The sequence below is a fragment of the Tamandua tetradactyla genome, chromosome 3 (assembly GCF_023851605.1).
Source record: "Tamandua tetradactyla isolate mTamTet1 chromosome 3, mTamTet1.pri, whole genome shotgun sequence".
Classification (NCBI taxonomy): Eukaryota; Metazoa; Chordata; class Mammalia; order Pilosa; family Myrmecophagidae; genus Tamandua; species Tamandua tetradactyla.
This window is the reverse complement of record NC_135329.1, coordinates 199789470-199793772: the sequence shown is the minus strand read 5'-3', so window position 1 is coordinate 199793772 and position 4303 is coordinate 199789470. Positions and strand designations below refer to the sequence as shown.

The window sequence follows — 4303 nt, the reverse complement described above, 5'->3', positions numbered from 1 at the left end:
ATCACAGTTTCTCATTATATGCACATGCAATTAAATTAACCATCTGAGCAATTTGGCTTATTAAATTAAATTGATCAACATGCTTGATTGAATTCATTATTTGATTAATATCTGTCTCTCTCCCAAAAGACTGCAAGCTCTATGAGAACAGGAAACCTGTCTGTTTGATTCACTGCTATATCCCTGAATGTACTCAGTAAATATTTGTTAAAAATGAATGAATCAACCGATCAATAGATGAATGAATTCTGAAAAAAGACTGCATCAGAAAAGTTAATAACTACCTTTAAATATTCTAAAGTTATATGTGTTAATTATGAGGCTTTTAGCTGCAAGTAAAAGAAATTACAAATCAAAATTGCCAAGACAATAGGGATATTTATTCTTTTATACAACAAGATGTCCCTAGGTTGGGTGCTTCCTGGGTGGGTTAATTCAATAGCTCACTGACATCATCGGAGGCCCAGGTTCCTTTCATCCTCTATCGCCTCTGACCTCAGCAGGGGGTTGCCTTAATTCCTCTCATGATCACAGACGTCTTCTGCAATTCTGGGCATCAAGTGGAAGAAGTGATCTTCTCTCTTTGTGTGAATCTCTTTTTATCATCAAGTCAAACTTTCACAGAGGCCCTCACTCCCAATTGACTTCCCTGCAAATCTATCGGCCAGAATTAAGTCAATTGGCAAACCATTGGCAATGAGAACAGGATTATCATGGTTGGACTAGGTTAACCAGGACTCACTCCTCTGATAAGTCATGGAGGGTTAGATGCCTGAATAATATCCAGATTCTGTTGCTAAGGGGGATGGGAATTCAAGATAACCAACCACATCTGCTACATACTGGTAGGCAATGAAGGTGCTACGGAATATCATAAGCTCTTTACAAGTATATTGCCAGGTTTCGTTCTGAGTATATAATTTTTATATAAGTACCCATCTTGATGTAGCAATGAGTGTGAGATAGAATGTTACATTAAGCTGGCTGCTCTTCTGTGGTGTGGTGTGGGGTATACTTTCCCGTGATAAGGGGCAGGAGGAATAAAATATTATCAAGATGTCTTTACTAGAACATGTAAGACTTTGTCTCATGAGTAAATCAGAATAAGAACAATGCAGATAATTGGATTAAAGGGGGACCAAGTGAATCATTTCATACTCATAGACACAGTTTATGCACAAAAATTTTCGCATTCCAAAAGTGTTTCATGTTTCAATAGCATTGAGTACACCTGGCATGGAGATCTTGGGTCCTAGATCCTGCTCTCCAATAAAAAGAGTCAGGGCTCCTTGAACTAATGACTGATTCGAGGTTTGAGGCAGGGAAATTATAAGATGAACCTTGATATCGCTTCTCGGCCTTTTGGCTAAGATCAAGTGTAATATCTGTTCTTATCAGTTTGATATCTGGTGTGTCCTCTGTCCAAGGACAATATATTAAATGGATTTTTGGAGAAGGGAGATGGAATAGGAGCTTGCTCCGTCCACTCCACGCATCGACCTGGTATTGTAGTACTTTCAGGAATGGTGCAAAAAAAAAAGATGAACCTTGAGTATCTTGTGGTGTCAGAAAGACAGGAGATGCTGGACAAACAAAAAAATGGGGCATGTCAAAGGGACACAGAAAGTGCTCCCAATGGGCAAAGCTAGAAGAATCTGAGCATTAGTTTAGTACTGAATTACAATCCAAAGTATAAAATAAACATACTTAAGTCCTTACTGATATGAAGAAATGATTGAGCAAATTGAATCTTGTAAGAGAAAGAGATCATTAATGAAAAATTGGGGGAAATTCAAATAAATTCTGGAGTTTAGGTAATGACAATTTTTTGCCAGAGTTAATTTCTTATTTTTTGAAAAATGTAAGAAATCAACAATAGCAGAATCCAGGTGAGGGGTAAAGGGGGATTCCATATATTATCTTTGCAACTTGTGCTGGTTTGAAACTGTTATGTACCCCCAGAAAAGCCATGTTCTTTTTCCTAATCCAATCTTGTGGAGGCAGACTTATTGTTTAGGATGGGACATTTTGATTATGTTGTTTCCATGGAGGTGTGACTCACTCAACTGGGGGTGGGTCTTTTGACTAAGTGGTTTCTATGGAGAAGTGTCTCTGCCCATTTAAGGTGGGTCTTAATTCACTTACTAGAGGAAAGCTTTAAGAAGAAACCACTTTGGAAAATGCTTCAAAGCTGATACAGACAGAGACATTTGGAAATGCAGAAAGAAAATACCCCCAGGGAAGCTGTTTGAAATCAGAAGCCAAAGGACTAGGAGATGCAGCTACATGCCTTCCCAGCTGTCAGAGGTGTTCTGGATGCCACTGACCTTTCTTGAATCAAGGTATCTTTCTCTGGATGCCTTAGTTTGGACCTTTTTATGGCTTTTGGACTGTAAACTTGTAACTTAATAAATTTCTTTCATAAAAGCCAACCCATTTCTGGTATATGGCATATCCAGCAGCGTCAATAAACTAAAACACAACTTTCCAGCAACTCTCAAGTTGTCACAAAATAAAAAGTTAATTTTTAAAAAAGTTTACCATGGACACAAACAGATTGAGAGCCATGACTCTAAAATCTATGTTTGGATTAGGCAACGATATCGAAAAGCCAGGTTGCCTGGTTACCTGAAACATATAATACTGATACCCAGCCTTCCTTCCCTCCACTACATTTTCTCATGCATGTTTTGGTATAATGCCATCAACTCATATTAGAAGACTTTATAACACACAGACCTAATTACTATTAGTACATGATGTGATGTCATCTCCATGAAAAGCCACAAAAGAAATATTTTAGACTTAGTCTAAGAGTAGTCATGTTTTGCCTAATCAACTTATCTTTAAGTCTCCAGCCTTTGGAAGCTTAGAGCCAAATCTGTCACCCACTTTCATGCATCTATGGCCATCCTCATTCCTAGCTTCACGTTAGCACCTTACCTTTATCTTTCCTTTGCTGAAATCTCCATGTTGAAGAACTTGGCTGTTCATCTCCAACCCCTGGCACCCAGCTCAGTGCCTGGCTCTTTGTAGCAACAACTCATGCAGGATTTATTCTGTGCTAGACATTCTTCAAACACTACAAGTATTAACTCATGCAACTTCCGTTCAGAAGATTTGAATGTAAGTGAATACATCCTCCTCCAGGCAGTGGAGCCTAATCCCCTTGAGTGGGGGGCTGGCCTTAGTGGCTTATATCCAAATAATATAGTATGGAAAGGGAAGAATTAGTAATTTTACAATAGAGTAATTTTAACTAAATGTCAACATAGATACAGATGAAGTAGATACTGCCATCAACTCTATTTTAAAGATAAGGCAATTGAGGCACAGAGAGGTTAAGCAACTTGTCTGAGTTACAGAGAAAGTAAATGGAAAAGCTGGAATTGGAATCCAGGAAGTCTAACTCCAAAGTCAGCGTTCTTAATCTTAAAATGCCAAATGGTGTGTAAAGTGGGAAGGAGAGAGGGAGAAAGATGAGGCGTGGGGGTGAGAGAGGTGGATCTCTAGAGATTTTTCATTGAAAAGGTGCTGGCTATTACTTACAGGTACAGAATTTGAGGTGTGTTAAAAGGATCTCATAACCACTTCACCCAAAATATCTGCACCAAGTGATACATTTCTCACTATTTAGGGTTTAATACAATAAAAAATCTCATTAAAATGAAAATATTGTTTGAAAGGAAGTGAAGCCAGTATTAAAATTGATTTATTGCCCTAGCTGGGTAATAAATCCTATAGAATGAGGCACAGAACAGGTGAATTTTGATGTGGTGAAGGAAGACCCAGAATGTGCTGAGTTTCCCAGGAAGTAGGAAGGAAAGAGACCTGTGACTGGGGAGGCATGAGAAACCGCTGGGGGTCCCGGGAAAAGGAAGCCCAAGGTGGTGAGGAAAGGATAGAGAAGTACCCAAAAGTTGAGGAACAGTGTGGGCAAAAGCCTCACCCACCTGGACATTTCTCCAGGGACTGGTTGGTCCTACAAAACATCGTGGATAAGCTGACCCACGGCGGAGTCGGGTAAGGAGAGTCTGGGAAATTTCACGTCTGTTCCACATTCTGTTTGCTTTCCCTGAAGTGGCCTTCCTGTCCCGTTTTGTCCTCATTCTTTCAAACCATAGAATCTAAATAAGACATAATAGTCTCAAAAAGACCAAAGTTATCTAAATCACTATTCCCCATTTTTTGCATGCAGCATTGGATACCTATGAGTCAGCAGAGTCTGGAAATCTAAGTTAGAATAATGATCATAGCAGCTGTTTATTGAGAGCTATCAAGGTGCCAGCTCTGTGCTTGGTAC

The 4303-nt window shown here is 39.2% G+C and overlaps 1 non-coding gene across 1 annotated transcript; it reads left to right on the top strand.

The window, feature by feature from the left end:
* Positions 1 to 1346: 1346 nt before the first annotated feature.
* Positions 1347 to 1537, top strand: LOC143678613 (U2 spliceosomal RNA). The gene has a single exon (XR_013173392.1). It is a non-coding gene; the product is annotated as a U2 spliceosomal RNA (small nuclear RNA).
* Positions 1538 to 4303: the final 2766 nt, after the last annotated feature.